The sequence below is a fragment of the Pinus tabuliformis genome, chromosome 7 (genome assembly GCF_031772625.1).
Source record: "Pinus tabuliformis cultivar Carrire ecotype Pingquan chromosome 7, CPIR1, whole genome shotgun sequence".
Taxonomy (NCBI): Eukaryota; Viridiplantae; Streptophyta; class Pinopsida; order Pinales; family Pinaceae; genus Pinus; species Pinus tabuliformis.
The window spans coordinates 1,841,616,867-1,841,629,023 of NC_142293.1; positions in this window are offsets into that span (position 1 = coordinate 1,841,616,867).

Genomic DNA, 12,157 nt, shown 5'->3' on the forward strand with positions numbered 1-12,157 from the left:
CACTCCCTTAGATTGGTTCCTATCTCTGGTGTTTCAATTATTTGAATGGATTGGATCGGTCTATTATTTGGATTCGGGTTGGGTTGGGTTGGGAGTTGCGGTCTTAAGTTAGACTGGTGGTTTTGTTGTAATGTTGGCAGTGTAGGTTGAGGGAGCGGGATGGTTCCTATTGGCTGATTCACCGGTCTTTACCAGTTTGTCTACTAGGCTTGACTCTGTGAAGTAGGAGGGGTCCATTATGCTGGATATACATAGGGTGGGGTATAGAGAAAATTTGGGCAATTGGGTTGGCTTGCTTGATTCGGCCATGGAGATGATGAAGGAAATGATTGTTGTGACCAATTCGATAAGGGAGGTTGATTTTGCCACATTGTATTATATTTTTGAGCATGATATTGTGGAGGTTGAAAAGAAGAAGCTGGGTATGAGAACATACCTGATTTTCACGGCTGCCATTGATGGCGCTGATTGAGTGGATACACCGATTCTGGCTCTTCTTCTACTTCCTTGTATACTACTTTCAATCCAGGAAGTGAGGGATAGCTCTATGTAGAGTGGTATTTTGTACAAATAGTGCAAACTTGGACTACATCTAATGGACACTCCTTATGGCTGTGTTTCTTTCTGCATCTGGGACAGAAGATTGCCAAATGTTGTTCTGCCTCTGCTTGCTTTTGTTTAGCCTGCATAATATCAAGTTGTGTTGTCAGTGTCCCCAATATGTCAATTTTAAATTTTCTAATAAATTTCCAATTTTTGCATGAGTTACTCCTTTTGCCGAAATTCTATTATCTCTTACAAACCGATCATGTTCTGCTAGTTTTAGTCATGTGCTGCCTCTCGAGCTTCTGATACATAGATTAATAATGTCAACAAAACTTTCCTGATAAATATCTCCTTTTCCCATAATATTTAGTGTTTCAATCCATTGCTCCTTCATTCCCCTAATTAATGTTGTTTTTAATACATTATCAGGTAAGGGTAATGATGCATAAGGAGATCTTTGAAGATTATACTTGAAATGTTCAACGTACTCTTCTAATGTTTCATTTGGTCTAGCTACCATCTGAAATATTTCATCTTTTAACTCTCTAGACCTACAATAATCCTAATATTTTTTTAGAAAAGACTCTTTCATTTGGTCCCAGTTATTTATAACACTACCATCCAATCCCATAAACCATCTTAGAGCAGCCCCTTTTAATGTAGAGGGAAATAATTTCGGTTTCTGGGGATCGATGGTATAGTCATATCCTCTACACAACACATCGAATTTGAATAAGAATGCATCCAGATCTTCTGATGTAAGGCCATGGAATGTAGGGATATGCTGGAGAGGAATTGCTTTTATAGGTGCATTAGTTGTAGTATCCACAATGGGGTATTGCAGTGTATAGGTTTGGGTGTTTGGATGGTTCTGGGCCATTTGGTCAAATATATACCAATAACCTTCTGGTATATCTAGGAGGGTATTCCTAGGTTGTCGAGGGGGAATGGCTCTAACGGGAATGGCCTTAATAGCACTTCCTTTATCTGGGATGATGAGAGTGCCTAATGTCTTGGGGGTTAGGTTCTTGAGTTTCTTCAACTTCGTTATAAATGATTTTTCCAACACTTCCCTTATCTGGGCTGCTTAGCGGTTGAATTACCCCAAGAGGAGATCTTGGTTCTTTAGTCTCTCCTGTTTCTCCTCTTCTTTCACAGAGGTTGCTAAGGTTCCCCTTCTTGCAATGATTTTGGGCTAGAATTTTCAATTTCTTGAAAATATTTCTCTTTGGTTTGGCTATGCACCTTAGCAAAGGCTACAGATGGTGATCCTGTGGCCTGAAGGGAACTAGTAGGCTGTCTAGAAGTAACTTTTCTAGGTCCTACCGAAGGCTAAGATTTTGCTTTCTTAAGGATTTCATCTATAAAGGTCGATCGGCCAAGGGTCACAAACCCCTTAGCTTTATCAAGCTTGGGTAGAGGTTTGGGATTCTTTTTAGGCTTTTTCTGCTTAGTCATGCACACAAATAAACTGCTAAGTTCTACCCAAACAAAACATCAATGAATCTGCAGGAAAGCGGACAGGGGAGTAGGGCTGCTACATACTCCACATGCAGGTTCTTACCTTCCGTTTTTAAAACCCAATTCTTTCCTAACAGGTTCTTACACTACTCTAGAAAAGAGACAAATGGCTACACTCTTCCCCGACAACGACGCCAAAATGTCAAGCAGTAAAAAGGGTCTTTTTCACCTCTATCTACCCGACATTAACTTATCAATCCAGGAACAATTTGTTATCTCAAAGAGTGTACTCAGTTTGAGGCGGTCGTTTGTCAGAGTAATGCTAGTAGTATAGTGCTCAGAATACAAGAGTAAACAGATGCCTAAAACAAGATCTACTTACAACAAAGCACTTTAAGACTTAAATCATGCATTCAGAAAACTAAGCAAATTATCAGTCAAGGGTATAGTAACAGTAACTCATCCCTCTGTAAACTGATGTAAACAAAGATAATCAGGGAACAGATCATCAATCTGGGAACTAGACAAGAAATGTCAACGCTCACTACAGTTTCAGATTGTTCTGCACACAAAAGCAATGGTAACGCAAATAACAGGAAATGGAACAACAACTAGGAAATGGAACAATAATTAGGAAAAGGAACAACAACTAGTTCTTATAAACAATAAAACATTAACGTACAGAAATAGGTGCAGCAATCGTATCCTACAGAAATCAGATAGCAATCTTTACTCTAAGAATAAATCGGACAGCAAACGGAAATAGAATGACAACTGATTAGCAATGAAATATCGAACAACACTTAGAGCCAAATGTAAATGTACAATGAACCAAAATAAATAACACACATGACACACTTTAATATTGAGAGAAACAATAATCTGACTTCGATACCACAAATATCAATCTCAGTTACAAAGAATAACGATTGTAATTCGTAATGGAACAACAATGTCAGTTGAACAACAATCGCGATTAAGTGTAAACCATAGATGAATACAGTAATACCAACTTATGAATGTTACAACACGGTTACTCTGTAATTGAACAACAATAGCATTCTGTAAGGACCAACAATGTTATATCAATGATTAAAGGAACAACAATGCATTACAAAGTTAGAATGAACAATACGACATTCCTGTCATAGAGAACGATATTACTTAGTCGAACATAAATCAAATATAACAGAACCGTGATGTAAAATAACAAAACACATCAGATTATTGAACAAAGCTGATAATGAAAACCACACACGAATTAAAGATAATGGTACAGGAGCAATTGTTCCACCAGGGCCGGACCCTTGGCCTCCAGGGACACATCGCTTGAGATTATTCCAGGATCAAAGATGGAACAACAACCAGATTTATATTAAAGCATGAAAGCAGAGTTACAGTGGATCACTTCTCAACGAGAGTCGATGATCAAAGTTTAAAATACAAAGGAAAGTTACATAGAAAATAATAGCAGATCGTCCCCCCAGGCTAGCTGTGCTGCCCCTCTTTATAACAGCTGAGTGGAGATATCAATGATGCAAAAATAGTTAAGATAGCCATCCCTCAGGATCAAAGGATCCTGAGGGATTCACCAAACTGTTAATTCCCAGTTACCCATTTGTTTCCTTGCACTGATTTGATATCTCCTTTTCCCTTCCTTGGCTAATATGCTTCAATTTGGATCACCTTGTTTGCATGTAATTCCATGCCAAAGGGATAGCAGTTAGCTTTGCCCTGTCTTTTTCTTTGGGACGACAATCTTTCATTTTTCCCTTTTCCTGCATAAGAAATGGCAATTATTAGTAGTTTTGTGTTGTGTATAAATCCCTTAGATTTTCTCATCATTTCTTATTATCTGCCTAGTTCATGATGCAAAAATGTTATGAGTTTTAAAGCAAAGATTGCAAACTAAACGATAAAAACATACCTTTTTTTGTACTCCACATTTGCCTCCCCACTAAAACACCTTGTTCAATCCTGTTAAAGCATGTAAGGGAGCTTCAATTAAGGAAAAGTTAGAAATGAACTTTCTCCAATATTGTGCTACCCCTAAGAAGCTTCTAACTTCTATAGCAGATTTGGGTTCAGGCCAATTTATAATAACTGCCACTTTAGAGGGATCTATCTTCAATTCACCACCCCCTACTATATGTCCCAAAGAATTCAAAGATGTTTTTCCAAATTCACATTTTGAGAGTTTAACATGAAGTTTTTCTCTTTTAAAAACATCTAGTGTCTGCGTAACTTGCTTTAAGTGTTCTTCCCATGTTTTGCTAAATATCAAAATGTCATCCAGATATACAATAACAAAATCATCAAGAAAAGGTCTGAGAACATCATTCATTATTCTCATGAAAGTAGTAGGAGCATTAGTTAAGCCAAAAGGCATAACCAACCATTCATACAATCCCTGCTTTGTTTTGAAAGCAGTCTTCCATGCATCTTGTTCTGCCACTCTGACCTAATGATATCCACTATGCAAGTCTAACTTGGAAAAATAAACAACTTCTTTCAATTGATCTAAAAGATCATCTATGCGAGGAAGGGGATAACGATTTTTGATTGTTATATTATTCAGTGCTCGGTAATCTATGCACATTCTCCATGAGCCATCTTTCTTTCTCACCACGACGATTGGATATCCACATGGTGATGTGCTAGGTCTGTTGAACCCTTTCTCGAGCAACTCCTGCACCTGCTTCTTGATTTCAGCATTCTTTAAAGCAGGCACCCTGTACATTCCAATGTTAGGCAATGGAGCATCTTGTAGTAAAATAATATCATGCACTATTTCCTTTTTGGGTGACATACATTTAGGTTATTGAAACAATATATCATACTCTAAAACAACCTTTTCTAAATCAGCTTGCTGTTTAGCATTACAGTCCTCAAATACATTGGTTTTATCAGGTTTCTTTTCCTTTACAACCATCAATAAGAAATGTTTGCATGAATTTATCATTCGTTTCATCTTCCCTGAGTTTATGAGTATAATTATTCTTAAGCTTATGAGCTCTTACAAAGTATTCGATTCCATCTTTAACAAGTAGATACTTGTTCTCAGCTCTATAGAAAATAACTTTTCTATCATACAAGTAAGGACTTCCTAAAACAATTCCACATATATCCAAAGGAATTATGTCTAACTCAACCTCATCTACAAATGCTGACCTAAAAGAAAATTTGAGTTTACATTGTCTAGTCACTTGTAGTTGTGCTTTATCACTTAACCATCCTAATGGATATGGTTTCTTGTGAGGTGTAGTCAATAATCCCAATTTCTTTACAATTGCTTCAGAAATTAAATTTACTTGTGAGCCACTATCAAACAAAGTATCAATCTCTTGATGTTTGGAAATAACTCGAATATGGAAAATTTCATGACTTTTTCTCTCATTTTCTTCATCAATAATAGATTGTGTCGAATTACTAGTAGATGCTTTAGAATTATTACCTTTTATACCTATGGTTGCAATGGTTGTTTCATCTCCTGAGTCTAACCCCAAATCTTTCTGAATAGCTGTAGCAGTCTTCTTCTTCTTGCCCTCGAACTTCTTAGGTCTTACCTCTGGATGCAGAATCCAATAGTGCTCATCATCATGCCCATCCTTCTTATAGTGAGTGCATGAAGACTTGCTCTGCTATGTAGTGTTAGCCTTCCTTGCTTTCCATTTCTGCTTTATTTTCTCCTTATTCTTGCTTGCATTGGGTTGGGATGATCCCCCAACTTCTGGACTTCCATTCTTTCCTCTAGCTTCTAGATGAGTAGCTTGTACAGATACCTCATCTATACTAGTGGGATTAAACATGAGGATAGTATGCCTCATGTAGCTGTGTAGACCAGCGATGTACTTCAACAGAGTCTCAGGTGAATCTAATGAGATTCCTAGAATCAATGCTCTCTTCCTAAATTCTTGGGTGTATCCACACTTTGCCCTTTTAACTGTCGAAGAGTTTTCCAACTCATCGTGTCTTGCTGCATGTAGGCCAATGGATAGAACTGCTTTTTAATTGCAGAAACAAATTCACTCCAAACAGAAAGAGTCCTACCATGTCTCTTCAAGTCAGCGTGGGTCCTGCCTTACCACCAAACCAAGGCATTGCCTCCAAGTCGTAGGCTTGCCAGATGAATATTGCTCTTGTCTGAATCAATACTCTACACTCTGCAATAAACATCAATTTGTCTAATCCATTTGACTAACTTTTCGGCATTCAACTCTCCATCATATATGGGTAAATCAAATTTAACATCTATTTTAATGAAAAATTCCTTCTTTGTATGTTTAGGGCTATTAGGTGGTGGGAGAAAGCTTTCCTCTTTCCCTTTACCTTTGGAGTGGTCATGAAGGAAAGACTCTTCTTCTCTTTTATCTTGTTTAGAGCTTGATGAGTCTTCATCCTTATGTTTTCTAAAATCCTTATACATTTCCTCTACCATGGACCTCATGGCTAGGAAACTATCTATGAATTGAGGGTCTGGCCCTACAGAACCTTCCTTTGACATTGTCTTCTGAGGATAGACTCTTCCAATCTCAGGATTAGTTTCGACCAACTCTCCTTATCCTAATTGGAGCTTTGATCTAGTTAGCATCCAACAGCTAAACCAACACAAGCTTTTCTAACCTTAACATCCTAAAGCTCTAATACCACTTGATCTGAAAATCACTCTTGAGTGATATCAGTTAAATAATTAATGAATGAAGGTATTACAAACTCATATGCTGGTATGTGTCCATGTTATCTTAGGCAACAGATCGATAAGATTTCAAAATACACAAACACGAGAAAACAGTAAGAGAAACATAGCAAGCAAGATTCAAAACACAACAATATTTAATAAGGAGTTCACCCTATCCTCCAGGGCTACGTCTCTGGTCCAGATTTCAATGGTGGCCTTCTTTTATTGTGCTTGAAGCAGAGTTTTTACAATGAGGAGCTCAAATTGAGTCTCCTGGAATAGAGGATGCTTAGTAGGGTGGTCCTTGGATTCCCCAAGCCACTAGAGTGCACAGACTCTTCCTTACCAAGTCTTGACCTCAACTGGTCTTTATGGGATGAGTCCAATTTGGTACTCAGTTCCCGACAGATCTCCTCACCGGGATTGCTCGAACCTCTCAAGCCTTCTGTCTGCTTGATGCTGCCTTACTCTGATGGTCAGCTCAACTCTCTATTTTCTGCTACTTTCTTTCTTATAGTGCTCTCTCACTCTGTCTCACTTCTTTCTCACAGTGCCCTCTACAGTGCTCTGTACCGTGTTTTTTTCTCTGTCTATTCATGGCTTAAAGCCACTTTGTTTCATGATTGTTCGTTTCCTCTTCTGCCCCTTCGGATCGCCTGCTTCTATTCGCTTGGAATCCCCTGCCTCTGCATCATCACCACTGCGTAATGTCTCATAGAGAGGTGGCCACTTGTCCTCTCACGAATTGCTCTAGCTCTTCCTCAACGGTTCGGTATTTCGGTTACTTTTGTGAAATGATTCATCCACCAACTCAACAGTTAAATCAGACTTCAGAATTTTATATCTTGCAGCTTAATTTCCCCATCAAATCTGTTTTTTCCATCGGGCTCAATCTCTGCCGTTAGATTTGGAACCCCCAGATCCTACGGTGTTCGCTCATTTCACGTGGTTGACTTGCTCGACCATTAGCACGCGATGATAGGTGGTTTTCTCTCTCATCCGCCAGACACGCATCATGCGCTGAATGGAATCACTCGTTTTCTGCCAAATCCGCTTACTGCCCAAGGATGCCTTTGATATACCGCCAGTTTTTGGAGCGCGGGACCTGCCTTTTGCCTTAGCACCTTCCCTATGATTTCCCGGCTTCCATGCGACAGAGCGATTTGGGGTTTTTCCTTCTCAAGGGATTTTGCCTAGCGATGCATGATTAGCACGCATCAGAAATGGCCTTTGTTTCCCGATATGGGCTTCCTAACTGCCATTTTTGCCTCTTGTGTGGTCTCCATGGGTCACGGTTAGCGCGCTTTGACCGAGGTCCTTGTCATTCCTCACTCGCTGCAAACTGCCACTGTCCAGAGGTCTTCCTGATCACTCTTTGTTCATAAATCTTTGAAGTTTGTCCTGATTTGATACAGTCATGGCATTTTGATAACTTTCATGGATCCAATTCGGATCACCAATCTTCATTATTCCATCAATACGATTACATCTCGTGCAAGAAAACATAATGGACCTGTAGAAATACGAGTTCTCTCCATAAGGAGACTAATGAAAATATATCCCCAGAGGAAAATTCAACTTGGTACTTGTTAGAGTCGGTCTAGTAGCCCTCCATCAGCGATCAAAGCTCTTTGCATTTGCATAAGTAGGTGTCTCATCAGTTTCATCTCATTGCATTCCATTAGGCATGCCATAACCCTGATGGAGGAGCTGGTGTCTTTATTCCCCTCTTGGCACTGCTGGATCAAGTTGTTTCAGTCAATAAACTCTTTCAAGGTTACTTGTCTTGTCTTGAGGTCAAAAGTCCTAGGTCTAGGGTTTAGGTCCAATTTGTCTTTGAGGTCATGTCTTTAAAAGTCAATAAATGCCCAGTAGGCCAGAGGGATGACTATCAAAGTATTTCTTCAAAAGATTTCATCTTGTACAGCTAATTTTTACCTTGGATTTAAAAACCCTGTTTTTAAAGACAAGGTCATTTTCTCATTTTTGTAAAAAGTTGTAAAAATTCAAAATTCTTCGAAAGTCAGCATGTAGCCCTAGTCCCCTTTGCCAAGATTCCTCAGAAGCTATCCCTGCAAAAATTTTGAAGAAAAAGCTTCAGTTCAACCAATTTACAGACAAAAGGAAACCATAAAGTCAGCAACATTTAAATTTTGAAAAAGTGTCATGTTATAAACATTAGAAAGAGGGTTTGAGGGGAAATTAATTTAAATCAAGCTTATAAAGCCCCTCTCTCCCTCCATTTGGTCATCATTTGCCTCAAAGCAAGAGTGAAAGGCGATTTGAAGAGAAATTGGGCGAAATTGCAGACAGAGCCCGTGCGCGACCCGTTCAGACCTGCACGCGATGTGTTGAGCAGGCGCGATGCGTCAAGGGAGTCATCGCAGTTGGAAAAAAGCACTGGCGCGACGCGTTGAGCGCGTGTGACCCGTCCAGACCCGCGCGCTACATGTTGGGGATTCATCCACAGAAAATTGCCTGTAAACTGCAAAACGACCCCAAATTTCTTCAAGGTTGCAGCATTTCAACAATTAAAACAACAGATTTTTGAGCAGAAGCAGCGGTACATTTCAGCCACTTTGCTCTTGAAACCATGTCAGAAACCGAAACCGACTATGAGCAAAGTGATGACCGTGAGTCAACACTAGAGGTTGAGGTACAAAGGAGGCCTCACAGGGGTGGTAAGAGTGGTCACCATGTGAGAGAGGAGCCCACCTCTTTGACCTATTTGCAGGCTTGTCCACTTGCAGTCACATGTTTTCGCCACCTGTCATGTTATGAGTTTTGCGAGAGGATCTCTCAAATTCAGCATCACAGGGAATTGGTCCGCTTGTTTGTTTTGCATTTGCATGACGGGCATGTGAACCTTGCAGGGGTGGATTTTACATTGACACCTGAGATGGTTGCTCAAGCAACAGGGATACCTAATGTTGGAGAAGAGTGGAACAAGCGCAAACTATTGGACAGATTTCAGTATGATCCCTACATTAAACCTGCATATATGAGGCACATGACTGGTGTATTTCCTTTCAGATTTTTGAGGGATGAGTATGCTCCCTTGATGAGGCTCATCATGCGCTATTTCACCTCTGAGGGCAGATTTTCATGTTTGTATTCGTACCATATTCGCTTGTTGATGCATTTCACACGGGTATGGATGAACATACCATTTTTCATGTTCTGGAATATTGAGAAGATGGTGCCCTTGATGCAGAGAAAGAGCCCAGCACAGCAACACAGGAGCATCTATCATTATGGTTTGATCCAGCTTGTGGTCATACATCAGTTGGCTCAGCAGGGTATCCCATGGGAGGATTTTATCTCTTGTGATTTTTTCACAGCGCCACCACCACCTCCTGAGGTTGTTCATGAGGAGGGAGGACCATCACAACAGCATGATATCCCTGAGACCAAACATGTCAACTCTCCTCCATTGGTCACATATCAGAGAGGCCACAGGGCCTTATTTGCATCAGCTCGACGAGCATTTTCTCCACATCAGGTGGAAGGGGTCTCGCCTTCTTCATCAGCTCAGCGAGTGTTATCTCCACATCAGGTGGAATGGGCCTCGCTTTCGACAGCAACATAGGTGTCAGAGAGGGGCAAGTAGCCCATGATTGAGGAGGGACCGTCAGGTGATCCAGATATCGACATCATTGATCTTGACATCCATTCTCCTAGCATGGAGCTTCACGAGATCATTCAGCAAAAGGAGACTGAGAACCGCTTGTTGCAGCAAAATTTAGAGATGGCACAATGGAAAACTACATATTTGGAGCAGCGCAACAAGAAATTGGAAGATGAGCACACTCTTGATGAGTTGCGGAGGATTCATGAGGACCGCAACTTGGCTCGCAAGAGACCCGGTGATTTGGTACCCATTGAGCGAGAGGCTATGCTTCTCCGGGTCAATGCTCATTTGGAGAGGTTGCTGGCCAAGGCCAACCAAGATAAGGACCTGCTCCGGAACATGAAGAACCACTATTGGGCCCGAATGCACGTATGCAAGGCAAGAATGAAGGTGCTCCAAAGACGGTTGGCCAAAGCACTAAAACGAAGGAAAAGGCCCGATCCCCTCCACATCTTGGCTGAGGCTTCCTTGAAGGAGCATGATGCTAAATGGATTAACTCCAGTACAAATTTCAAAAAATTTTGAGCATTTTTGGTCACTTGTGAATTTTTGGGCAAAAAACAGGTTTTCTCCACCAACACGTCGCGCGCCGCGCGCGACCCTTTCGATGGGCAACTCTTTTTCAGGAAAACTCAGTATTTTTGGATTTTTCATGTAAAGATACACTTGCTCAGAAATTTCCAAGAAATTTCACCAAGTTTTGGGCCTCCAGAAAGTCAAAAAACAAGCAAAAAATGACTTTCTGCCACCTTTTTGACACACAAGAAGCAGTCTTGGGAGATTGCAATTTTGGAGGGGCAAATGGCCACCAAATTCATAAATTCCACTTAGGTTGGAAAGTAGACATCCATAACGTTCCAACAAGCCCACTTTCTCCTCATTTGGACACCTGGAAGTGCCTCAAAAGCAGCTCCAAAGGCGCGCGACACGTTCAGGATCAGGGCGCGACGTGTTGGGCAGTTTTCATAGAAATTCACCTACAGCTTAGCAAAACGCAGTTTTGACTGGATTTGACTTTTTGGAGTAGATTTTGATCTTCCTTGTTGTAAATTATGTAATTTTATGATATTTTGACACTTATTTATCTCTTCTAGAAGATTCATTCATGAGATAGGCAAAAATTTAATGAATTAATTGGTTTCCTAGCTTATAGAGGCAAGTTGTTTTGACTGCCTAGTTTTCAGTGCTCAGTTTAGAATTGGTTGAAACAACTCCTAGTATAGTGAGCTCGACCCCTAGAGGCAAGGAAAGATGTTAGACTGCCTATATTATGTACTTTCTTGGTCATTTTCATGGTTGGACTCTTGAGGGAGAAAGCTTCTATTGTATTACTCATTGTATCTCTCCAATTTTTTGCAAAGGAAAACCAGGGTTTTGCAGTCCTTTTTGGGATTCCTATGGTTACATGTATTGATGGTGTGTTTCTCTTTGTACTTGTAAGTTTTTTATGTGAATCATCTTCTTACTTTTTCTTCTGAAAATTAGGCAAATGAAGTGTTAAGGTAGAATTCATGGTTGCTATGCTCTGCCTTTAAGTTTGCTTAATATCAATGTTTTCAGCTGTTTAAGGAGAATTCAAGGTGATTGCTTGCTCTGCTTAGCTCCTCACCAGTCATTCTCATCCATCCAAATCTTTCAAAGGCATCAATACAGTCTCCTACCTTGCCCCAAAGAACCCCCTGCGAAAACTGTGTCCAATCCCTGCACCCAAAATTGCCTTTCCCCAATTTTCCACCAAAACCCTAAAAATCCCAAATCAAACCTTTTTATTAGTTTACTAGCCTAAAATCAGTGTTCTTTATTGGTTATCTCTACCCGTTGAAGATCTTTACCGAGATAGA